Source organism: Pelobates fuscus, chromosome 6 (assembly GCF_036172605.1).
Source record: "Pelobates fuscus isolate aPelFus1 chromosome 6, aPelFus1.pri, whole genome shotgun sequence".
NCBI classification, from domain to species: domain Eukaryota; kingdom Metazoa; phylum Chordata; class Amphibia; order Anura; family Pelobatidae; genus Pelobates; species Pelobates fuscus.
The window spans coordinates 137132540-137160040 of NC_086322.1; the positions used below are offsets into that span (position 1 = coordinate 137132540).

The window sequence follows — 27501 nt, forward strand, 5'->3', positions numbered from 1 at the left end:
GCATATCTATAGAGGGCATTCAGTGTCTCTATGTTGAGCGTGGAGCAGCTGAATGTAGGTGATCGGAAGCACCTCTAGTTGCTATCTTAGTGACTGCACCTTGAGATGTTACTAAGCAGCTATGTAAACAATACTTTTTCTCTTTAAGCTGTAGTGGATCTGGTGATCATAGTGCCCCTTTAATGTGTAACCTTGAGAATCTGTCCATTTACCTTGGGAATGGAACAGACATCCCTAGACTCAAACCCAATTTGTAGATGTTTTGTGTTTAATATATTATTTTGTGTTTAATATAATATACTATAATATAGTAAATATATTATGTGAGGGCCAAAGATTTTCTTGTCATAAAAAATAAATAAATGTAAAAGCTTTAAAAAAAAAAAAAAAAAGAAAATTGTTCCTCGTTAGCCTAGTCATATTAAATGTCACTTATGAAACCATAACATGTTCCATAAAGTTTTGTACCCCCCCCAAATTAGGAAAAACTATTTACAAGGATAAAACACTGCATTGAAAAGGAGTATAGATAATATATGACAGGAGTACAGCTACTTCACTATAAAAAGCAGTTGAAAGTCCCACCACAAGATGGAGCTTCAGAGCTTTGAAATCATAGGGATGTTTTAATATATCCAAAAAATGCCAGATGAAAGACACGTTTATTTTAAAAACCTAGATTACATGAGAATCCATTATACTTATACTCATATTAAAAATTGGACTTGCTGGGAGCGGACCTCACGCAGTTTTATATCTGGTTCCCGAGGGAACAAAGAGCTTTGTTAAGAACCGTTTGCCCAGTCATTCTCACCTCCCTCCAGGTGTGGGACAGGTGTGCCCAGAAATAAGACCTAACCAAGCCACAATCACAGACAATGTTCTTCGAAAAGATTTCTGATGCAGGAACATACCAGAAGGGTCTCATCACCAGGTTTTACTCATACTTATGCACCACTACAACAAACTGGGGGGGGACTTCACTACACAGATCAATGGGAGGCTGAGCTAGATGAGATATTGAAGGGAATTGACTGGCAGGAGATCTAGGAGGCAAACGGACAAAATATGTGAATACAAATACACAAAAGTAAGTCCTGCGCTCAAACTCCCACTACTCTTGGGCGGCAGCAACGACCATAGTTTACATCAGCCCCCCAAAAATACAGTAAAAAGAAAAGAAAAAAGTTACCTGCGCAAATCCCTATGCACATTCAGTAACTCCAAAAGCCATTAGATGTAAGCCAACCTGCCACGTCAATATGTGTTAAGATGCAGGAACAAACATATAAAACGATGTTCCGGTGGTAAACCATCCCGGTCAAGCTCTATCACATGCACAAAACCCCGATTGACCAATTCTGTTGACTATGCAGACATAGAGGTACGTACGGACATATGTGGGGGATATGCCCCGGGACCAAACACTCTGGGGGAAAGTGAGAAAATTAATACCGACACCTTTCATAGATCGATGATGCCTGACCCATGAGTATTCTTACTATTCCGCTCATCAGAGTAATGGAAGTAAAGATTCTTGTTAGCTTAGATTGTAAGCTTTTTCAGCTCCTTCTGTATCAATTGTACTGTCACAGTTAATTATTCACATAATATTTAAATTTTCTCCACAACTAAAAGTCCTGCCACTAGCAGTTTCTCAAACAAATACAAAGTTTTTAAAATATGGATCTAAAAATTCATTGTATTCACTAAACTATGAAATGTTGGGAACCAACCATAAAAATGTAATTTTTTGGACAAAAACACAGTTAAAAAGTGTTGATAATTTTTTCACCATAGTCATTTTGAAATAATATGTGCAAATCCACAGCAACCCTGTCAGAGCTATCCAGTAAACGCATGATCTGCAAAATCAGAAAAAATAACTAGGACAGATTGTGGGAATAGTGTTGAACTATAGTGAAATGAAATCTAAATAGTAAAATGAACAAACACAGCCAACCAGTAGTTAAATATTTCTTCAAAACCAACAATTCTGGCCTAAATTCTGCAGTCCTGTTTTCAATTCACTCTAATTTGGCCTTTAGTGAATAACATGCTTTCTATTTTACCAAACTGCCTCCAAATTGATCCAAATGGGATCTGTAAGTTTTGCATATCAAGGTTCGAGTTCTGAATTTAATGAATAAATCTATTCATTAACCAATGAATCTAAAAGGCCATCCTCCAACAGACAAAGCTCGCTTGAGCAGCTCGCTTGTTCCTGTACAATTTTGTAAGTGTCTTATTTTTTGTTAATTTTCCAGTTTTATAATATATTAAAGTGCTGCGGAATAAGTTGGCGCTATATAAATACTAATACTAATAATAATATGAACAATAATATGAACAATAATAATAATTGATTTATAGGCATTGAACCCTTTTTGGTTATTGGTGAACTTCTTCTTAAATACAACACTGCCACCTACTGTACTAGTACCAAACTGTTTTTATGGAATTATGGAAGACCTCCAACACAAATAAGCTCACTTTAACAAGAGTTTGTACTGTGTTTTTATAGTTTCAAAAATGGATAAAACCAATATGTTAGAAAAACAGCAGAGCAATCAGCATTTTACATGTAATTATTCACACTGCGTCACGATGTGTAGAAAAGTCCAATAATTGATTTTTTTGAAGTAACGGAGAGTGGGTGACAGTCTATTGGAGCATGGACGAAAGTTCCACAGGAACAGTGCAGCCCTAGAGAAGTCTTGAAGATGAGCATAGATACACACACTCTTGAATAGTTAGATTGAATAATTACATTGTATTTTCATTATTTGGTCACCAGACCACAAATGGCCCTTAAGTGAGGTAGTGTGTGTTTGGAAAATGTATCTTTAAAACACAAAATGGAAAACAGAAACCTAAGGGGAAGGTTTTGGTTTTTAGAGAAGTTCTTAATTTTTTTTTTTTAAGGAAATTAGGAAGGAAAGACAGCAGTAGTGTAATCATTACAGAGAGAGTTGCTGCAAACACTTATCGCAAACTGTGGCGAAGTTCCAACTGTATACCTTCCAACCAGTATCAGCTGGTTAAGTTTTAAGATGGACGAGCACCAGACTCCTCACCAGACATTTTTGCCTCCTTATACAGTACAAAGATACTCACAATACAGAGAGCTAAGCATAATACAGACATGCTCATACAATAAAACAAGCTGGACAAAACATAAAGAGATCTATAAAATATACAGACCTGAGTACAATACAGAGATAACCATACCCCAAACAGAGCTGAGATGGCAAAAGGTGGCTCTACAAAGTATTGACTTTAGGGGGGTGAATAGTTATGCACATTGAATTTTTCTGTTATTTTGTCCTATTTGTTGTCTGCTTCACAATAAAAAATAAAAATAACAACATATTCAAAGTTGTGGGCATGTTCTGTAAATTAAATGATGCAAATCATTAAACAATCTATGTTAATTCCAGGTTGTGAGGCAACAAAACCCGAAAAATGCCAAGGGGGGTGAATACTTTTGCAAGGCATTGTATGGAAGAAGCCATGCTATGAGCCAATGATGGTCTCTGCGTAGATAAGCCAATAGCATGCCTACACTCATAGGCAGCTGACTCTTCTGCCCGAATGGCAACTTGGAAAATGGAAATATCTTCTTACTGATTTTCACAGTGAGAAGACGCCAGCATCCATAGGAAAGCATTGAGAATGCTTTCCTATGGACGGACTGAATGCGCATTCAGCCGATGACGTCGGAAGGAGGAGGAGAGTTCCCAGCGCCGAGGGAGCCCGGCGCTGGATAAAGGTGAGTGTTTAACCCCCTTCCTCCCCCTTCAGCCAGGAGGGAGTGGGACCCTAAGGGGGGGGGTACCCACAGGGCACTATAGTGCCAGGAAAACGAGTTTTCGAGAGGGCCATGCCAGGAAAGAGACAGGAGAACAAAGCATTGGAGAAGGCAGGAGAGTAGGAGTCGCAGACTGCAAGAGCCAGCCCCTAACTCCTAACAACCTCAGCCTGCAGACTAGACACAAGGAAAACCACCCTCCAGCACCCAAAAGGTAGGAAAGGGTATACAAGTGTATATTTATGCCTGCATGTGTATATGTATGTCTTTTAGTTTGTATCTGTAAGTCAGACAATTTGTGTGTATCTGTATGACTGTCTGTCTGTGTAACTGTATCTCTATTTTGAGAGAAAGAGGTAATGCACACACTGTTGGGGGATACTCCCACTAGGTACCTCCAAATAGGGAAGGCCAATTCCCAAGTTAAGTAAATCTTTATGAATTCTGTATCTGTATGTCTGCCTGTTTGTGCATTTGTAGGTCTGTCAGTGTGTTGGTTGTGTGTGTGTGTGTCTGTCAGTTTGTGTGTCTCTATGTCTGTCACTGTGTTTGTATCTGTATTTTTATCTGTAATTTTATACATTTACTTGTAAATGGAGGTGCTAAAAACCTACCTGCGGCCCTGTTTTGCCTATTTTAATGTTAGCTCCTACCTACTGCCAAGTTGCACAGGTCTGCTCCAGTGGCTGTCTAGCAGACAGCCACTAGAGATGCTTCCTGCAGTTTCACAGAGTTCCATGAAACAATGCTGGACGTCCTCACGCAGTGCATCAGGACATCCAGTGCCTTGCAAATTCCCAAAGTAGAAAATTGAGGGAATGCTTTCCTATGGGGAAGGCTTAAAATCTATGGGAAGCTTGAATGCGTGCAAAACGTGAGGACCATCGTGGAGGAGACACTGCATCCTGGATGATATGCAGGAGGCAGGTACAGGTTTGCATTCCTATCGCTATACTGTTTCTTTAAATGCCACAGAACTCTGCGCTGCACAAAATAGGTTAATAATGTGCCTGGCTGCATTTGCCCTCAGTCCTCCAGAGCCTGCTTTTGGTAGGTGTGCAATTTTTACTCAGTGTCAGAATTTGTCAACATATGTGTAACAGTTGTGACTATAATTTTTTTTAATTGTTTTCTAGATGCTGTGAATCCAAATATCTATAAATAATGCAAGAACTAAGCGATTTGTAAACACCATGCCTCACCTGCTCACTTCAAAAATAACTATAATAAACTAAAACCACCTTCTAGGTAAATTATATCAGTTGCTATCAGATCAATTAGTTAATTTAAAAATATATATATATATACCAAACCTTAGAATTTTACAATTTCTAAATTTAAATTTTAAATCCACAAAAACATTGTAAACTAATTAGCTGTAATAATAATATTTTTTTTAATCTAAAAAATGTACAGTATTTGAAGAAAAGAGTTGTTGTCCAAATGTCCAGATTCTCCATGAATTAAAACAAACAAAAAAGGATAAACAGTTGATCAAACGACTAACTAAGCCGGTAATCTGCTTGGGGAAGCGGAGGAGAGACAAATCCTGACCCTAACAAAGCAAACAGAGACGGGACCTACCGGGGGATACCCCCCTCAGGTGGCCCAACCCGACGGATTGTCTACACGAGCATATGCGGCCTACACACGTGGCTGGTGTGGGGGAGACGGCCGCTCCCCTGCGTCCACTAGCTATGACACGCTCAAGCCTCAACCCCTGTTTCCTCCCCTATGGACCGGTGGGGGTTATCCCGGTCCCCGCCAGCCCGAGGCACACAACAAAGCCACCCGTGGTAGCACTTCACCGACCAAGCACTACTGTCGGCAGCCAGTACAGGATGGCGGACGGGCCCACGAGGACAGAGCTCACACTACCACAGCCTACTGGTAAGCAGCTCACCCCGGTAGAGCACTATTCAATGCAGCTAGACATAATTTTCCAGCGCTTCTGGGACAGCCTGGAACTACGCTGTAAGCCGATGGAACCAGCTTCAGAGAAAAGGGCAGAGAGGCGCAGGGCAGGAGGGGGCCACATCCAGGCACACCACACAGAGAAGCAACCGATACTCGCCCGGGCAACTATCCTGGGCCGAAGGCCAAGCGGAGAGTCACTCCACGGCACCGACCACACCGCTAAAGGCCCGACCGCCGCAGAACATCCGGGCTCTCCGAGACGTCCATATCGGAATCGACCCGGCCTCAAAGAGCCCCCGGGTCAGTGGCCTACAGGTGCTGGCCTTCCCACCGGCCTGGGGCTGGAGGGCGGCCTCCCAACACTCACTCCTCGCCCTGCCCTTGGGGACACTGCAGACACGTGTTACCTTCCCTCCACGCAGAGGTATCGGCTGAAAAAGGATCTATCGGCCTGCGATAGTGAGCTGCAACACCTACAGAGAACACCTCTTGGACTATCTGTGACACCCTCCCGGAATTCAACCACATCTAGCCTGTTTTCACCTTGGGCTGCCAAAACGGACTGGCGGCCTTTATAGCCTGTTTCATAGACTTCTGCAGCCTGGTTTAGTATTACCTGGTTCTTACTTATGTATGCTCAGCCTGAGACACACCAATCTATGAGTAAGCATACTCCAAGACATACTCTTCTTATGATTACTATTAAGTTACTGTTAATTGTTATGTTTTACTCTTACCTCAACTTTATATAACTAACCTAAGCTAGAACCTTAGACGTATGTTTAACTATGAGTGCTCATAAGCCGTAGATATGTCTATTCTGTACAGCTACATTTACGCATATTTTGCTAGTTACCTATATCTTGCAATCGCATGTTTACTACCTACATAGGGTATCAGCAGGTTACTTCGCACTGAATAGCTTTCTAACAGGTTTATAGACCCGCAGCACTCAGACGATTCCAATATTAACTATTGGCTAGGTGAATAGCATGACTGTATTTACACTGTATCTACATTGAATGCAGGGCTCCAAGCGTGGCTCCAGTATTGTGGTAGTAACTTAACATAAGCGGTGTTTGCTTGCCTTTAAAATGCTTTATATATGTTTTCGTTAATCGACTTAAAAAACAAAAAAGTGGCATTACTAAACAAGGAAATGTATCTACCTAACGCTAAGGATGTATTAACCCCATCCCATGAACAAACCGGACATTTCCCTTCTCTCTCTTCTGTATCCCATTTCATATGCCGCAATAAAATAAAGATTGACAAAAAAAAAAGGATAAACAGTTAAGGCACTGGTGTAATTATATGAAGGGTACCTGCCACAATTTAAAAGGACAAAGAGGCAAACTTTAAATTTAAAGTGTGTGAGTAGGTATGTGGCCAGGGTTGGGGCTGTTGTGAGAAATTGTAGGTGACTTGCTATAAAATGTAAGAAAATGTCATAATTTACACATGGTGATTTCTAAATACATTTTTTTTGTAGTTTAAAGACACATTACTGTGAGTATTATTGCTGTGGAGTTCTGGTACACACTTTAAGGGAAACTATAGTGCCAGGAAAGCAAAGTTGACTTTCAGTGCCGAGTGCTATGAGAGGACCACCTCATTTGAGCAGCAAACATTATTGAATCCTCTAATTGTTAGATTTTCCCATGCTGGAATAAAGCACGCATCCATCTCTGGCCTCCATTTGCCATGCTTGTCATTATACTACAAAGCAGTCATTAGGGAAAAATAAAAATGCTGATCTAAGAAGTCACATTTAAGGAAGTACTGACAAACATGATGCAAAATGCTAAAATATAAATGCTGATCTAAGAAGTCACATTTAGGGAAGTTTTTGCTAACATGATGCAATATACTAACCACAGCACCGCATACACAATCAGAAGTGAAAAATAGAGCTTTTCAGCCATATTCAATATACGGTAGATGTAATTTTGTGAATGCCCTGGGTAAAACCATGTAATGTGTCTTTAAACTACAAAAAAAATGTATTTAGAAATCACCATGTGTAAATTATGACATTTTCTTACATTTTATAGCAAGTCACCTACAATTTCTCACAACAGCCCCAACCCTGGCCACATACCTACTCACACACTTTAAATTTAAAGTTTGCCTCTTTGTCCTTTTAAATTGTGGCAGGTACCCTTCATATAATTACACCAGTGCCTTAACTGTTTATCCTTTTTTTTTTTTTTTTTTTTGTCAATCTTTATTTTATTGCGGCATATGAAATGGGATACAGAAGAGAGAGAAGGGAAATGTCCGGTCATACAATAGCTTAGCTAAATTCAAGTAGAACAAAATTAGGGGAGGGGAAGCACTCCATTTTAGCATGTGTCTAGCCATCAGAATGTGGACGAATTCAAAAGTAACCTCCAAATCAAACAAACTACTTTATGAAACCATAATGAAAAAGAAATAAAAGGTACAATACTTTGGTTCCTCTAAGCATCATCTTGCCGTCCTTGGAATTCTAAGGCAAGGCAATGCTCAGACACAGCACTGTGCTCATTGGACGAATAGAGTGAAGACAGCCTGCAGCAGGAGCAGCTGCAGGCTGGAGAGCATGAGCCACCACTGGATTACCAGGGCTTGCAGTGTTATGTCTTCTCCTTCCAGGCCAGAGGTAAAACGGGGGGCAGGGGGAGCATAAAGTTTTTTTTTTTTTTCCTTTTAAGTAAAAAGATATACATTTTCTCCCTGATCACCCCCTCACACACACACACACACACACACAATAAAGACCCTACACATACACAGAACCCTCTCACATACACACACACACTGCACCTACTAGTCTGTGTGTGTGTATTCAACTACTACTGTGTGATGTAGTGGTTATGATGCCATGGTGCGCTCATCGATCATTGTAAGAACTCAAACTGTTTAAGAACAGTTTAACTTCTTACCTAGGCTTCACTGAGTGCCACCCCCTGCCCCTCTGCAACGTTCAGGAGAGTCGTATGCATCTGCTATGAGCTTAAAGGAACACTTTAGGGACAGGAACACAAAGATGTATTCCTGACCATATAGTGTTTAATCCACCATTTAGGTGGCTTGCCCCCCTTAACCTCCTTTAAAAAGGTGAAAATTCACCTTATTGATAGCCCTGCCCCCAAACAACCTCCTTGATGATATCATCAGAATTATGATTTTTAGCCAATCCAATGCTTTCTCACAGGGAAAGCATAGGATTGGCTAAAATTGGCAAGGAGGCGGGATTGGGGCAGGGCTGAACACCGTTTTAGCCAATCAGCACCTCCTAATAGAGATGCATTAAATCTCTATAAGAAGAATTCAGTGTCCACATGCAGAGCGTAGAGATGCTGAACGGCAGTGTTTGCATAAAAATGCCTGAAGGGAATGATTATACTCACCAGAACAACTACATGATGCTGTAGTTGTTCTGGTGACTATAGTGTCTCTTTAAATTAGTTTTCCTGAACTAAATCCTGCAGGGCATGGTCAGTAATAACCTGAGAGTTCAGCTGATCTCTCTCAGACAATTTGCTAAGAACTGTGCTGCGGCGTTTAGCTCAGGAAGAGATCTTCTGGCTCTCCTGGAGGCTGCAGAGGGATGGGTCAGGTGACCTTCCTAAAACAGTTTGACTACTTTCATGGGGGGAAGCACCATTTCACGTTCTCTTCCTGTTAACACTTGTTGTTTCTCTCTTATTTGCTACTTATACTCTATTGTAGAATTGACAAGTGCTGTGGAAATTGTTGATGTTATACTATTACTAAAAATTACAACTAAACAATAGTGAGGCCTATGGAAGAATTGCTAGAGATAAGCGTATCACTGGTCACAGAATTAAGCCGGTTCGGTCTTCTTTTGAGTGATTATACCTCCTGAGTTTTCCCTCTAATCTTGTTATCTCTTTGCCAGTTTCTTTCCTCATCTGCCAAGTTCCTCTCACCCTCCTTCTACATGTTCTACTGCACGTAGCCTCCCTCGTTGTATTGCATCTATTGTGTGTTCCCCATTCTCAGTAATTATAAAAGCTTTCTCTGTTATTTTTTCACAGTTACATTGTGTGGCCGCTAAAGTTTTATTTTAAGGTTTTTTTTTCCTATTAAAAGAGTCCACAAGAGCCCTACTTACATTTGTACTTCCTTGTAAAATATAGATCAATCTTTAACCAGCAGCTCACTTTACATTTCATTTCACCAGTTTATTTTTTTGTGGTGTTTTTTTGTGTTTGTTTTTTAAACTAGAATTTAAAAGAAATGGTGGGCAGCAAGGGAGCTGTGATCTTCCTGCTTTGCTTCCACGCACGCCTCTTAGTGATGTCGGGAATGTAGTGACGTCATATTCTGGCCCCGGCATCACTAAGCGTTGCGCGAGGGAGCAAAGCAGGGAGATCACAGCTCCCTCACTGCCAGCCTACAGTACGTGCAACGTATGTGGAAACAGGCTCACACATCCTAGGCACCAGGACAAAATTTACGATGACCTGGCACCTGGGATTTGTCGACCCCTGCTTTACATCACCTGCCCACAGTAACAATAGCACTTATGGGTAATTTTATAGGGTTCCAGACAGGGTCCATAGTCTATAGGGAGGAGGCTGGCCTTCAAGCCCCTCCATGAGCAAGGGGACAGCTTGGGAACAAAATATGCTCTAGAAGCAATAAATAACTGAAGGATGATGTACTGCAATTTACCACTGATGTCAATTGTACTTCTATGCTGGCATATAGTGTGGTGAATGTCTTAGACCATTGTTGACATGTTGTCTACCAGCTATCAAACCAAAAATAAAGAATTTGAAATATTCAGCTTTGTATTCCTCGCACTACAGTATCCCTTTAAAACAATGATTAAAGGACCACTATAGGCACCCAGACCACTTCGGCTTAATGAAGTGGTCTGGGTGCCAGGTCAAGCTAGGATTAACCCTTTTTTCTATTTATATTAGGGTTAATCCAGCCTCTAGTGGCTGTGTCATTGACAGCCGCTAGAGGCGCTTGCGTGCTTCTCACTGTGAAAATCACAGTGAGAAGATGCCAGCGTCCATAGGAAAGCATTGTAAATGCTTTCCTATGAGACTGGCTGAATGCGCGCGCGGCTCTTGCCACGCATGCGCATTCAGCCAAAGAGGAGGAGAGCAGGCGGAGAGAAGGAGGAGAGCTCCCCAACCCAGCGCTGGAGAAAGAGGTAAGTTTAACCCCTTCCTCTCCATTCAGCCCGGCAGGAGGGGGTCCCTGAGGGTGGGGGCACCCTCAGGCCACTATAGTGCCAGGAAAATGAGTATGTTTTCCTGGCACTATAGTGGTCCTTTAAGCAAGAGCCAAGATGGAGGCGCCCAGTCACAGTATAAGAAGGTGTGATTTATACATTTAATTATCATTTTTCACTCCACACATATATTTATGAAATCTAGGGATAAATAGGCATTACATATTGGGAAAGTAACAGTTTCCCTTCAAATAATGGCTGCTGAGAAAGCGTCTGGTTAAAGCGGCACTGTCATGCCGAACTTACCTTTCCTCAATCTCTTCCTCTTCTCCCCCTCTCTCAGGATCTGTTCTCCGTTTCTTCCTGTCTTCTTTAGTTTTCTTTAAAATCATAAGACAAAGTAGGGACTCTTTGCCTTATGGAGGATTCCTCCGCTTGACCAGCTCTGACCAGCGGAGGAGCAAAGTGTGCTTCATTTCCGCTGGTCAGAGCAATTTTCACATAATTCTTACCTTTCCTCTGTGTTCCCGCGATGCTTCCTGGCATTTTAGACGAAACTGCCGAATTGCGTTCTAACTGAATGAGAACAGTATGTTCATTTCTTTTAGAACACAATTCGGCACTTTGTTTGGATCGGAATTCCATTCTAATGAATGAAACTCCGATCCTACTCATTGCCGCGGCTGCATCTTGCAGCCGCTTAGTAGATAACTCCCTAATTCCCACGGTATCAGGGAGAAATCTACTAAAAGGCTGAAAGACCTAAATTGGTCGTTCAGCCAAATTTACTAATACTAAGTAAAGATTACTTAGTATTAGTAAATAATATGCCCCTACTCGCTATACCGCGAGTAGGGGCATGTCTAGTAAGCAGTGAGCAGCCTGTGGCTGCTCACTGTAAACCCCCCCCCCCCCCCCAAAAAAAACCTAATAACCTCCCCCCCCCCCTTGCGCGGCTGGTGGGGCCCCCTAAATAACAATAAGCGGTGGGTGGGGGCCCTAAATAAAGATAGGGGGGGACCTACTGTCCTCCCCCCAGCCCCCACCCCTGAGCGGTGGGTGGGGGCCCTAAAAAACAATAAGGGGGGGGAACCTACTGTCCTCTCCACCTGGCCCCCACCCCTGAGCAGTGGGTGGGGCCCCCTAAATAACAATAAGGGGGGGGGACCTACTGTCGGTGGGTGGGGGCCCTAAATAAAGATATGGGGGGGGACCTACTGTCCTCTCCACCTGGCCCCCACCCCTGAGCAGTGGGTGGGGCCCTAAATAAAGATAGGGGGAGGGGACCTACTGTCCTCCCCCCCCCCAGCCCCCACCCCTGAGCGGCGGGTGGGGGTGCTAGATAAGAATGGTGGGGGGGGGACCTACCGTCCTCCCCGCCCAGCCCCCACCCCTGAGCGGCGGGTGGGGGCCCTAGATAAGAATGGTGGGGGGGACCTACCGTCCTCCCCCCCCAGCCCCCACCCCTGAGCGGCGGGTGGGGGCCCTAAATGAAAATGATGCCGCCCCCCCCCCCAATCAAGGGACTAGGGGTCCCAAGCCCCTAGTCACCCCCCCCCCCCCACACCCAAATCAAACTATCCCCTACCTACCCCCCTCACCCTAAAAATAGTGAGGGGGGAATAAAATAACTAACCTTTAAAAAAAAAAATAAACTTACCATTTGAAGTCTTCTTTTTTCTAAAATCTTCATTTTTCAGCCCCAAAAAAGGTCAAATAAAAAGCCATCATACCCGTCGAACTTAAAATAAAATAAAAAACCCGAGCGCCCCCAAAAAAACCTGACGGAAAAAAAAAACCCGAGCGCAAAAAAATAATCCATCTTCACCCATGGAGGTCTCCGCGCAGACTGAGCTACGCATGGCGGGGAAGGCTTGTAAAGCCTTGCCCCGCCCTGCAATTAGGCTAAGAACACTCTGATTGGTGGGTTTAAGCCAATCAGAGTGCTCTTTGTCATTTTACACAGCGTGGGAAAGTTCTTTGGAATTTTCCCACGCTGTGTAAAATGACAGAGCACTGTGATTGGATGGCTTGAAAACCATCCAATCACAGTGCTCTGTGTCATTTTACACAGCGTGGGAAAGCTCTTTGGAATTTTCCCACGCTGTGTAAAATGACACAGACCACTGTGATTGGATGGATTTCAAGCCATCCAATCACAGTGCTCTGTGTCATTTTACACAGCGTGGGAAAGTTCTTTGGAATTTGACCCCCATAGAGTGAGAGGGGGACCTGGGGGGCTTATGAAGTGGCGGGGAGCACTGCTCCCCGCCACTTCTGTCTTTACATATTACAAGGAGGGAGCTGCGTGCCGGTAGCTCCCTCCTTGTAATAAACTGAACGAACAAACGAACACTGATACTCAATGTTTGTTTGTTCATCTGACTTTTATATTCATTCATTCGTCTGTCTGATGAATGAATGAATAGCTGAAATTCCCGTCCGCATGTCCAGGTGTTTCACTGGGCATGTGCGGGAATCTCAGCGCTATCTAGTGTGGGCAGATGACGTGTCCCACAGGGACTTCACCTACCCACACAAAGATGGCGGCGCCCTGAATATAGATCGGGGCATAAAATACAGATGAATAAATATGTAATCTGGGTGGCTTAGGGGTATTTGGGGGTGACAAAGGGGTCAATTGGATGTAGTGGAGGCGGGAGGGGTGGTTAAAAAAAAAAAAAACGGGATTCGGCATGACAGTGCCGCTTTAAGATGTGAAACGCTTCCAGGTTTTCTTTGAATAGTATCCCTTTCAATGCCACTTTTTTTTTTTTTTTGTAACAATATTTATTAAAGACTTTTACAACTTTTGATACTTGACACTAGCTTGTTGCAATTTTGTTATCAACGAATTATGTTATTACAAGTAACAGATTTTCCTTTTATGATAGCAGCAATATCATGGCCATGCCATACAGAGTTCAATAAAGTCATTTATAAATGATGTGTAATAGTTGAGAGATTCCAACAATAGGCCCTAGTGCAGAGGAGTTTCAATTACACAATTCCATTCAAGGGGAGGACGAGTAATAAAACTGAACACCAAAACCTCTCCAGTTGCACTTTGATCAATCACAAGACTAAAGTAAATACAATTATCTCTCAGTTATCTTAAAATGTACAAGAGAAATAAAAAGATACAATCTGAGACAATCATTGTAAACAACATAAAATGTAAATAAATATGACAAGTATCTATTTAGATACAATTTGTCAGGTCAGCGCTAGCTTCATCCACACAAGCGGAGTTATTTACTTAAGTCTGAATGTCCCCTAGTCTGGGGTAGCAATAATAACTGGGACCATCCCAAGGCACTTAGATTGGAAAATTCAGGACATCGTTCTCAAGATTTATCAATGTCCAGATTTTTAATGCAGCCCTCAAATAACCTTGAATATTGTCTAGATTTCAGTCTGTCTAAATGTTTTCAAACTATTGAAACATGTAACTAAATTATAGGCATCCAAATGCTCAGATTCAACAGACTGGCTTTCTGACTTCAAATTTAAAGGAACACTATAGTAACCTAAACACCTTTAGCTTAATGAAGCGGTTTTAGTGTATAGATCATGCTTCTCATGTTTCACTGCTCAATTCACTGCCATTTAGTAGTTAAATTACTTTGTTTCTGTTTATGCAGCCCTTGTAACACCTCCCATGGCTATGATTGACACAGCCTGCATGAAAAAAAAAAATGGTTTTACTTTCAATCAGATGTAATTTACCTTAAACAATTGTATCTCTTTCTCTGTAAATTGAACTTTAATCACATACAGGAGGCTCTTGCAGGGTCTAGAAAGCTACTAGCATAACAGGGGATACGAAAATCTTAATTAAACAGAACTTGCAATAAAGAAAGCCTAAATAGGGCTCTCTTTACAGGAAGTGTTTATGGAAGGCTGTGCAAGTCACATGCAGGGAGGTGTGACTAGGGTTCATAAACAAAGGGATTTAACTCCTGAATGGCAGACGATTGAGCAGTGAGGCTGCAGGGGCATGTTTTATACACCAAAACTGCTTCATTAAGCTAAAGTTGTTCAGGTGACTGTAGTGTCCCTTTAAGCTAAAGTTGTTTTGGTGACTATAGTGGCCCTTTAAATTATCTGGATATACACAAAGTGGCACATTCTAATATAATGCAAAACCCTGTCATTAGCATTATTTATGTAATGCCAAATAAGAAAGGAATGTATCTATAGAGGGATGCACTATACCTTAAATAATTAAAACATAAATGTTTAGTTTTTAAAATACGTATTTTATATTGTGTATAAAAATCAATATTATTATTATTTTTAGTGTATTTTAATTGTTTGCCCACTCGCTGCTTGTGCGTTAAAACCCCTTCAGCAGCTTACCTTATTCCAGCTTACCTTATTCCAGCGCCGGGCTCCCTCGGTGCTGGTGACCTCTCCTCCCCTGCCGATGTCAGCAGATCCGAATGCGCAAGAGCGGCAAGTGCCGCGCGTGCATTCAAGCTGTCAATAGGAAAGCATTTTTCAATGCTTTCCTATGGACGCTCTGCGCGATGGAGGCATAATATGCCTCCAGCATTGCAGATGCGCCTCTAGTGGCTGTCCGGAAGAACATAGCAGTTGTTTGCATCTGAAGGGTTAAAACCAGAGGGACACTGCACCCAGACCACTTCATTGAGCTGAAGTGGTCTGGGTGACTATAGTGTCCCTTTAAGATTGCTGAACTAGATATACAATATGGGCAGGAGTTAATGAGATACACATATGCACTCCCACTAAAACTGATGGGATCCCTAGGGTTGTCTAGTACACTTAAATTTAACAGGCTATTATTAATTATCAACAAAAGTTTATAAAGTCCACAATTCATGCGATCACCAAAATGTGAAAGTATAATGTATAGTAGCTGCTAGAAAGGGAACAATCAGCATGAGCTTTTTTTCATTACCTAGCGGTAGAGAAGTCACTTGTCAAGTTGAAATTGATCATAACAAGGCATGAAACAAACATGTATTACTGACACTAGAGTTGTAAAAGCACTGTTTAGGTGCTCTGTCTCCCTTGCCTGGTTTTAAAAAGGCATTTTACTTAACTTTTTTCAAGCACCGCGTTGGTCTCCCCACGGCTCGCCTAGCCTTGCTCCACTTCCTTGGATGAAAGTATTACATTTGACGTTCTCAGCCAATCTAATGCTATCCCATAGGAAAGCATTGGGAGGCTATTGCGCATGCTCAGCACCAATCAGCATCTCTATGTTGTGCAGTGCATGTGTAATAGCCTCCAAATGCACCTCCATGCAGAGCGTTGAGACACAGAATGCGAGTGCTACACACTGTGCAGCACTGACCCAGGAAGCACTTCTAGTGGCCGTCTGAGGAGTGGCCAGTGGAGGTGTTACTAGGCTGTAATGTAACACTGCCTTTTCTCTGAGTGTTTACATTTAAAAGCCTACAGGGACAGGCTGCAGATACCAGAAACACTACATTAAGCTGTAGTGGTTCTGGTGACTAGTGTCCCTGTACATATGACACCAGCCCAAGTACCAACTAACACAGTGCAGGACTAGCAGAGGCCCTGTTCAATTCCTGCTTGCTGCCTCACCTCTGCAGCATTCTGCTAACAGACATCCCATCACTCCTCACACTGCTTTTATTCAGCAGAATGGTTCTGTGAGCTTGCATCCCACTACTCCTATTTAATAGTGATGGGTTAGGGGGACAATTGCCTTCCTGCCCACCTTGCCAGCTCTCCCCTGGTAAAAAGACATACACAGGTTTTTAAAGCGGTTTAACATATTTCATAGAATATAACAAATGTGAAGTACTGTAGTGTAAATACACTATTACATTTCAGAGCAACACTTTCAATATATGTTTTTCACTTGAGGTAGGCGGTATTTCACTCTGGTTTTCAGGAAACTTGGACTTCCTAGTGGCTATGAGGTCAACCAAGAATCAAGCCAACTAGAATCACTACCAGCAGCCTAAACCAAGACTTCCTAGGAGTTAGGAAGACCACAAGTTTTAAAACCTCTAAACTTGGTTTAACCTAGCATAAGAAGAAGCAATAATTTATATAGCAGTTAAACCATAGTGCATTTCAAATAATCCACAATAAGCTAATTTAACACCGTAACTGGCTAACCGCACTACTCACTTTTCACTCAGCTTTATGAGGTTAGCATGATATTTGCGGTCTACCCCAGGGCCTGGATCATCTTTGTACTTCTATTATTTTGTCTTAGTGAGATATCCTAATAAAACAAGTGCAGTCTCTTCTATTGTAAATTCATGTAATGAGACAGGCAGGGATAAGAGTGCAGGCAGACAGTGCAATGGCACCAGGGGGCGACTATTCAGAGAAATAGGGTGCAGGTGTCATTGGGCCCTTCCAATTCATACTCCCACCACTGGTAGATCTTATCTTACACAGTAAAAAAAAATAGAGGCAGAGAAGCAAGCAGGTACTTATGGAACAAGACACACCGGAGCCCTGGGGTGTTGAAGTTCGAACTGTAAGCCCACAGGAGGGAGAGCTGGACTCCAAGAGAGAGTGAGTGTTTCAAAATGTTTGTGTATCAGTGTATTTATCTCACATACGTCAGTGTTTGTGGGTCTCGGCATGTGTATATGTCAATGTATCTGTGCATGTGTGTATCTCTTTGAGTGTATCTGAGGGTATCTGTGTGTGGCAGTGTATGTGTTTTTCTATGTATGGCAATGTGGGCCTGTATTTGTGTGGAAGTGTATGTATATTTGTGAAACACAAATACTACACACAAACAAGTGTCCTGTATTCAAATATCGGCATTATATACAAAGATTCAAAAAAATATACTCCATATAAAACTCCATGTAAGTATACATTTGGAGCTACGCATTTGCAGATAATTTTGCAGTAAGTGTATTTTAGCGTATTTTATTATTGCTCAATCTTACTTAAATCAAATAGCGTATTTTATTATTAAGAGTCAAAAAATTGTAACGAGTACTCTTAACAGTATAAACCAGATAATTCTCAGCAATAACAAGCATTAAGCAACCGAAAACATTTTGTTTCAAAAACTCAAAATCACGGAAGACATTTTGTTTACCAATAGACAAGCGAATAATAATGATAATATTTAATTTATCTAACTGTTTTGTCTTTTTCCGACATTTTCCCGCCTTTTCCCTTGTATCTTAAAATCTATTTGTAGTCTTTTCCCTCAAAGCAGACTATTTTCAATCTTTTCCCATATAGCAGATGATCAATTTTTCGATCTATTGCTACTTCCGGCAAAAAAATAATATACGCTAACATACACCTGGACAAAAGTTTCAATAATTTAATACGCTAAAATACACTGTTAACAATGTTTTTACCACAATATATAGGTTAACTCTGTGCAGGGCCCGACTGGGAAAAAAATTCAGCCTGGGCATTTTTAATTACAGCGGACCACTAAAAAGGGGGCGGGGCCAGATAGGGTGTGTTTTGTCGTCATCACCAATGACAAGCACGCCCCATCACAAAGTAAGCATTTTGGTTCAGCTCTTCCAGGCCAGACCATGCGCAGAGCTCTGCTGAAGAGCTTTAGCATGAGAAAAAGACCCTGTATTTTGTTCTGCACAGTGTAAGCAAATTTAAAAACATGCTTGTGCTGTGTTTGCTTGAAATAGATAGGACACCAGGAGACAAAAATGCCAGGAAAGAGTATTGTGCAGTGTGTGTGTGAGAGGCGCAGTGTGTGTGTGCTCTGTGTGAGTGATGGGTGCTGTGTTTGCGTGAGGGTGCTATGTGTGTGTGTGTGAGGAAGCTGTGTGTTTCAGGGGTGCAGTGTGTGTGTGTGTGTGTGCTGTGTGCATTAGGGGTGTAGTGTGTGCAAGAGAAGTGCTGTGTGTAAGGGGTGCTGTGTTTGAGTGAGGGTGAGGGTGCTGTGAGTGTCAGGGGTGCAGTGTGTGTGTGTGAGTGTCAGGGGTGCAGTGTTTGAGTGTGAGTGATTATATCCCCCCTCGCTTCTTACCTTTAGCCTGGGAGGGGGGATCGTGCTGCTGCCATCCCTGGTGGTGCTAGTGGTGAGTGAACTCTCGCGAGACCCGGAGCGTTGCCATGGCAATGCTCTGAATCTCGCAATAGGAACCCGGCGAAGCTGCAAGATAGAAGTCCTCCGGGTTCCTCTCCTGTCTCCCTCCCTCTATCCCCCGCCGGTGGCTGCAAAACACTACATGTGGGCAGGTAAGCGAGATGTTTGATCTCCCCATCAGCCCGTCATGGAATACAGCTCTGTGAATGGCAGGTTTATGTTTTTTCTTTTTTAAACAGAAGAGCAGATTTGATTACATTCCTTTCAAGATTCACACAAACTACCATAACAACTTTGCAGAAATATTACAAAGTTGCCATTTTCTTTTACCAGGATGGCTTACAAAGGCAGTTACAGGGTTGCATAGAAGAAATGCTGTGGCCTGCCCGTGGAGCTGATATATCAAAATTAGACGTTTTTAATTGCTTGTTTTTGAATTAGACGGGTCCAAGGTGTGCCTATAGTGTTCTGTACACTGTGCAGCACTGACCCAGGAAGAACCTCTAGTGGCCCTCTGAGTAAACACTGCCTTTTCTCTGAAAGGTTATAAACACAAAAAAAATGCTAAGATTTAGTTGTTCTGTTGACTATAGTGTCCCTTTTAAACACCTTGTGAAACCCAAACCACACACAGGTTATATAGTAGAACGCAGCAATGGCTAAGGACTCTGTCACATGACAGTAACACTAGGACATAGTGGGGGCAAAAAGCACACCCTTATCTACCTTGATGTTTTGCTGGTACAGATAAATTCAGGTATGCAGTAAAAATATACCTGCTTCACAGTAAAAGTCATAACATTGCATCCATCCACAGACAGTACTTTGGCACTGTATACTAAACTCTAGAAAATCATTACCAGGCTGACCTCAGACATCCAGTGTCTTCTTATACACCACTCGCTTCCAGGAAATCATTGCAAACTATCATACTGTAGCTGAGAGCACACAGACACAACCAGGTGTTGCTTCATTCTGGGATTTCCTGCTGTAGGCTGGACAGTGCACAAAACCAGACTTACTGCCATCTAGCGATGATCTAGTGTAATCACACAGACTGCTAGCAGCATTCTTATGATCTCAGCAATTCGTTTACAATCATGGCTCACAGGGAATTTTTGTTCATTACTTATTTTGAAAAGCTACCGTATTTTTTTTTAATTTTTTTTTTTTAAAACAAATGTTTATTTAACAGGGCATCACTGTATGTGACTACATAAAAAAAACACCTTAAATGAACACTATAGTGTTAGGAATACAAAGCTGTATTCCTAACACTTTAGTGGCCCTCTTCCCTCCCTTCCCCCCCATGCAATGAAAGATTAAATTTAAAGATGCTGGGTGTCCTTGTGCACACTGTAGGGACATCCAGCATCGTTTTTACAGAGTTTAACTCTGTGTAAATGCAGGAAGCAATGCAGGAAGCGCCTCTAGTAGCTCTCTGAAACTACAATTCAATTAAATGAAGCGGTCTGGGTGCCTATAGTGGCCATTTAATCTATACACTGAGCTACCTAAAATGAAAGTCAACACATACATGAACTGTTTTTCACCACTGAATCTTTTACCTTTCTGGTCTAGAACTAGATTTCCAGGAGCAGTGAGTGACTCCTCAGTTCAAAGGTGGCATTCGATAAAATCTTAGAAAGAATACTTGCGTATAAAAGTAAAAACATTCAGCTTTATTAACCTTTAGGTGACATTTAAATCATGTGCCATGGAAATTTGCAGCTATTCTGACTATTCAAGTATTCCTTGTCACAGAACAATCTTCAAGAAAATGTATGTTTTAATATAAAGTATATGTAATTTGCCATCTGCATCTATCATTGTCAGGATTACTGTATGATCCAGCACGTAGAACTGTATGGCACGGATGACAAATAAGTAACGTATTACCGGTCCTTAGAATGGCCGGATTTAACGTACATAAAATAGTCAAAATACTAGCCGAGGTCAGGGAACACAGAAAGGGACACAGCGATGAGGAAAGCCAGGAGTCAGGATACCAGAATATAGAGAAGTCAATAAACAAAGCCAAAGTCCAAAACCAGGTATAAAACTATAACAGGAACGCGCTCTCGGACAACCACAAGGGAAACCACGACAGGCAGGGCCGGTGCAAGGATTTTTGGGTACATAGGCGAAGATGAATTTTTCCGCCCCCACCCCCCCCTCTAAAATTAACATCTTCACCTATGTGCCTCCTAACCAGCCCCTCCCTCTTCCCCGTCCCTTAGTGTTCCTCTCCCCTCCCCCCTCTTTTCTCTGTCCCTTGGTTTTTCTCTCCCCTCCCCTCTCTGTCCCTTGGTGCACCCCCCACTCTCTTAGCGGTCACACTCCCCTTCCTGGTGTGCCTCCTACCTGTCTTGTAGCGTTGCGGAGCAGACCCTCTACAGGAGCTTCAGTTTTCTGTACCTGGCTGGACTGACAGGAAGTCCTCTCTCAGTGAGCACCTCCTCTCAGTCTGGCCGGGTACAGGAAACAGAAGCTCATGTACTGCGCTCCGCTCCGCCACGCTACACTCAGTGGTGTATACACACTAACAGCCACACACACTCAATGACAAACACACAGACGTCACTGACAGACACAGACTCAATGATCTGACACACACTCATTCATTCATTGACAGACACACACTCAATCACAAACATACTCTCACTGATTTGACAGACACTCACAAACACACACACACAGACACACACATTCATACAATCATTCACAGACACACACAGACACATACACACACTCACACTCACAGACAAACACACACACAGACACACACTCACAAACACATACACAGACACACACTCACAAACACATACACAGACACACACTCACAAACACATACACAGACACACACTCACAAACACATACACACACTCACACAGACAAACACATACAGACACACACTCACAGAAAAACACATACACACACAAAGACAAACACATACACACACACACACACTGACAGACACATACACACACACACACTGACAGACACATACACACACACCCACAGACACATACACACACACTCTCACACACACTTACACATACACTTTCAGACACACACTCACAGACAAACACATACACACAAAGACAAACACATACACACACACTCACACATACACTTTCAGACACACACTCACAGACAAACACATACACAGACACACACACATTTAGACAAACTCACACATACACTTTCAGACACACACACACACACACACTTTCAGACACACACACAAACTCACACATACACTTTCAGACACACACACTTTCAGACACACACTCACAGACAAACACATACAAAGACACACACACATTTAGACAAACACACTCACACATACACTTTCAGACACAGACACATACACTTTCAGACACACACACTCACAGACACACACACACACTCACATATACACTTTCAGACACACACACTCACAGACACACACTCACAGACACAGACACACACTCACATATACACTTTCAGACACACACAATTAAATATTAATATCCACCCAGCCTCCCTACCTGGAGAGCTGGTGTGGATGTGTCCCTGGGGTCCAGTGGGGCTTCCGTGCGGCTGGCGGCAGCGTTCTAATGAGAGGCTGTGAGGGAGCTCTAACCTGTCTGCTCTGTTCCCTCGTGGGCTGTCTGCTGATGCCGCGGGAGCCGGAATATGATGTCATCTTCCGGCTCCCGCAGCATCAGCACACGGCGCGCGAGGGAGCAGAGCAGACAGGTTAGAGCTCCCTCGCCGCCTCTCATTAGAACGCTGCCGCCAGCCGGGGATCCAGAAGGTGACCTGGCAGGAAGGAGCGCTTCCCTCCTGCCGGTCACTGAAATCTGGCGCCCCCAGAGCCGGTGCGCCCTAAGGCGGCCGCCTGTGCCGCCTTATGGACGCGCCGGCCCTGACGACAGGGCACTGAACAGGATGAGAACTGTGCCTAAATACCCCTCCTCTAGATCTGATAGGCTGTAACCGGCCTTTGACCCCAAAGTCAGTTACCAGGTTTCCATTTGCATAATTGTTGCTCAGCATTAACCCTTCTGTGGATTAGGTTGCTGCTCGGCACAACTTTTCCTGTGTGGACAGTAATTGTCATTAATCACATTTTTATAAGCGGATGAATACGTGACAATCATCCACTAGATTTACAGGAGACAGGTTTAATTTAGGTTTTATGGTGTAGATTGCACCTGTCCATTACAGAACAGTCATGGGAGGTTAATAATTGTATAATTTAATTAGCATGGGAAAATATTTTTTGGTTTTTCTTTGTGTGTGTGTATTTGATAAAAACAATCCAGATGAGGATCCCGTGCTCATGGTGCCCAGAGAGGTATCAGCAACACCTCACTGACGAGGCCCAAAGAACAGGGCCGGCACTACCTGTAAGGCGGACTAAGCAGCCGGGAAGGGGAGCCCCCAGGAGCGCCGGCCCCCCTCATGCTGCAGCCGCCCGAGCGCTCTGTAGAGAGCCTCAGGCGGCTGCAGCTCTGCCCGGGCTGGTGCGTCCATGAGGGCGCACCGCCCGGGCGCAGCATGAGGAGAGGGGCTGACAGGAGGGAAGCGCTCAGCGCTCCCTCCTGTCACTCCCTCACTGTAGCATGGCCGAGCCCTGTATGGTCCGCGGGTACAGGGAGCATCTGTCTGAGTGTGCACCTTTTAGTCCGGCCGGGTACAGGAAACAAAAGTTCCCTGTATCCGCGGATCATACAGAGCTCGGCCACGCTACAACACAGGTTGGGGGGGGGGATAAATAGAAAGGGGGGGGAGATAAATAGAAAGGGGGGGAGATAAATAGAAAGGGGGGGGAGATAAATGGAAAGGGGGGGAGATAAATAGAAAGGGGGGAGATAAATAGAAAGGGGGGGAGATAAATAGAAAGGGGGGGAGATAAATAGAAAGGGGGGAGATAAATAGAAAGGGGGGGAGATAAATAGAAAGGGGGGGAGATAAATGGAAAGGGGGGGAGATAAATAGAAAGGGGGGGAGATAAATAGAAAGGGGGGAGATAAATAGAAAGGGGGGGAGATAAATAGAAAGGGGGGGAGATAAATAGAAAGGGGGGAGATAAATAGAAAGGGGGGGAGATAAATAGAAAGGGGGGGAGATAAATAGAAAGGGGGGGAGATAAATTGAAAGGGAGGGGTGAGATAAATTGAAAGGGGGGATAAATTGAAAGGGAGGGGGGAGATAAATTGAAGGGGGGAGATAAATTGAAAGGGAGGGGGGAGATAAATTGAAAGGGAGGGGGATAAATTGAAAGGGGGGAGATAAATTGAAAGGGAGGGGGATAAATTGAAAGGGAGGGGGATAAATTGAAAGGGAGGGGGATAAATTGAAAGGGAGGGGGATAAATTGAAAGGGAGGGGTATAAATTGAAAGGGAGGGGGGATAAATTGAAAGGGGGGGAATAAATCGACAGCGGGGAAAATAAATTGACAGGGAGGGGAGGAAGAAATTGACAGGGAGGGGGAATGAGAGTGGAGAGGGGAGAAGAGAGTGACAACAGAGGAGAAGAGAGTGACAACGGGGGAGAAGAGAGGGACAAGCAGGGTAGAAGAGAGTGACAACGGGGGAGAAGAGAGGGACAAGCAGGGTAGAAGAGAGTGACGAGAGGGGGGGAAGAGAGGGACAAGGGGGGGAGAAGAGAGTGACAAAGGAGGGAGGGAGAAGAGAGTGACAAGGGAGGGGGGAGAGATTGACACCCATCACACACTCACACACACAATGCACCCCTTACACACAGAAAAAAACACAATGCATTACACAAACAGACACACACACACAAGCAATGCAACCCTTACACACAATGCATCCCTTGCACACACAGAAACACACAATGCATTCCTTACACACACTCAATGCACCCCTTACAGACGCACACACTGCATCCCGTACATACACAGAAACATACCTTGCAGCCCTTACACATACAAACACAGATTCACACAATGCATTCCTTACACACATATCAGGACATCCCCTACACATTCCACCCCCTGTGAACAAACTCATTGGTGAAACATGAAGGTGGACCCTGGGACCCAGACCTTGAGCTGTGTAAAGGGCCCCCAAAAAATGGAGCTGATTCCCGTTCTCCCAGAACATTGATTTTTGTGACCACAGTTACAAACAGCCTCCAGAGAGCCTGTTCTACACCAGACCAGTGGAGCCAGACTGCAGCTAGAGCCCATCATCATCCTCATCTGGTTGTAAGTAGGCGATCTAGTATATTATTCGTGGCACTAATCTCTAATTTACCTCACATTAAAGAAACGCTATAGTCCCCAGAACCACTTCAGCTTCATGTAGTGGTTCTGGTGTCTATAGCCTGTCCCTGCAGGCCTATTAATGTAAACATGGCGGCACTGCAGCACTGGCGTTGGTTAACATGGCAGATCACATGGGTGGGGCATTGTGATGTCACATGGGGTGGGGAGGGGCGGCAAACTTTACTTTTGCCTAGGGCGGCAAAAATCCTTGCACCGGCCCTGCCAAAGAAGGCCAAACTGATCGTCCGGACTTGCTACATCTCTTGTGCAGAGGAAAGTGCTGGCATTTCACTTCTGGATGGAACTTATGGGTGGAATCAGTTTGATATGCAAATGGTATAGGTTCTTTTTGTAATGACACAAGTAAGCAAAAACATTTTTGAGACCTGAGAAGGGACTCAAAAAGCTACGGAGTTTCTCTAAGAAGGGCAAGCTACTGAGTTTGTCTAGGCTTTTTGCCCGTTCTCAGAGTTCTCATATTCTCTGTTTTTGTTTCAGCCAAAATAAACGGTTTAGGTATACCAACAGCTACAAACAGGGCCGGCCTTAGGGGTGTGCGAGCTGTGCGGCCGCACAGGGCGCCATGGAGCAGGGGGCGCCCTGCGGCCGCATAGCTCACACGGCAGGGGCGTATTAGCCGCGAGGCAAACAAGACATTTGCCTTGGGCGGCATTTTCCAGGGGGCGGCAAAAAAAGCCGCCCCCAAATGCCCAAGGCAAATGTCTTGTTAGCCTTGCGGCTAACAGACATGCTGGGCGGTCGGGCGGCACTGGTGGGCGGCTGGCGAGGGAGCACTTCCTCTGAGCTGTCTGCTCAGCTCCCTCGCGCGCCGCCGAGTGAGGCTGGGAGCCGGAATATGACGTCATATTCCGGCTCCCAGCCTCACTCTGAGGCGCGCAAGGGAGCTGAGCAGACAGCTCAGAGGAAGTGCTCCCTCGCCAGCCGCCCGCCCGCCCGCCAGCCAGTGCCGCTCACCCAGCAGCCACTGGACCACCAGGGAGGAAGAGACACCCCCCCCCCAGCATTCCCAAAGGTAAGGAGGCTGGGGGGGGGGGGGGTGTTTAAATAAATTTAAAAAAATGTGTTAATGTGGGTGAGTGTGTGTGTGTCTGTTAGTGTGTGTGTCTGTTAGTGTGTTTCTGTTAGTGTGTTTGTCTGTTAGTGAGTGTGTGTGGCTGTCTGCCTGTGTGTGTGTGACTGTTTGCCTATGTGTGTGTGTGTGTGACTGTCTGTGTGTGGCTGTCTGCCTGTGTGTGTGTTTGACTGTTTGTCTGTGTGTGTGTGTGTGTGTGTGTGACTGTGTGTGTGTGTGGCTGTTTGCCTCTGTGTGTTTGGCTGTCTGCCTGTGTGTTTGTGTGTGGCTGTCTGTGTGTGACTGCCAGCCTGTGTGTGTGGCTGTCTGCCTGTGTGTGTTTGTGTGTGTGTGTGGCTGTCTGCCTGTGTGTGTTTGTTTGTGTGACTGCCTATGTGTGACTGTCTGGGCAGACGAATGGTTCTTATCTGCCGTCACATTCTATGTCTGTGTGTGTGTGTTTGTGTGTGGCTGTCTGTGTATGACTGCCTGAGTGTGTTTGTGTGTGTGTGTGTATGGCTGTCTGCCTGTGTGTGTGTGTGACAGGGTGTGTGGGAGGGGGGAAGGAGTGGGGGAGGGGGAGACGGGAAGGGGGGGCGCTGTGAAGATTTTTTGCACAGGGCGCCCAAATGCCTAAGGCCAGCCCTGGCTACAAATGTACTTCAGATATAATAAAAAAAACATGAAGAAGCATTTCTCTCACCACATCCAGTAGGATCCTTCTTGGTCTCATGTTATATAGTGCACATAGTTGATGGTTAAACAATCAGAAAAAATATGCCAATAAGAGTGCCGGATTTCCACTTTCTTACAGGCACACTTCTTGTAGGCGGAGCCATTTGTTTACACTTATAATGTGCCTTTCTGAGCTTAAAGGGACACTAAAGAGTTAGGAATACAAACCTGTATTCCTCATGCTATAGTGCCCTTGTCCCTAGTTCTTTTACTGCCATCCTCCCCCCACTTCATTCCAATAAAATATATATATATATATATATATATATATGTTGTTGTTTTTTACCTTTTTCCAGGAGCTTCAGTGCTGCTCAGTATATCAGTCGCTAGAAGTTGATTTTACCTGCAATGTACCCATTACAGTTTCTAAAAAACAAAACAAACAAAAAAACGACAATGTTTTACAGTGAGATTAAGTGGTCTGGGTGACTTTATTTG

At 43.8% G+C, this 27501-nt stretch overlaps 1 protein-coding gene across 3 annotated transcripts in view; it reads right to left on the bottom strand.

Moving 5' to 3' along the window:
* ALPK1 (alpha kinase 1) overlaps positions 1-27501 on the bottom strand; it is a 113298-nt gene that overhangs the window by 84930 nt on the left and 867 nt on the right. The window contains exon 2 of one of the 3 annotated variants that reach the window (XM_063458341.1): positions 27350-27429. The gene's annotated coding sequence lies outside the window, so the exon portion shown is untranslated. Of the gene's footprint in view, positions 1-19832; positions 19947-27349; positions 27430-27501 lie in introns of those variants that run through there. The other 2 variants (XM_063458340.1, XM_063458342.1) reach the window with 2 other exon arrangements.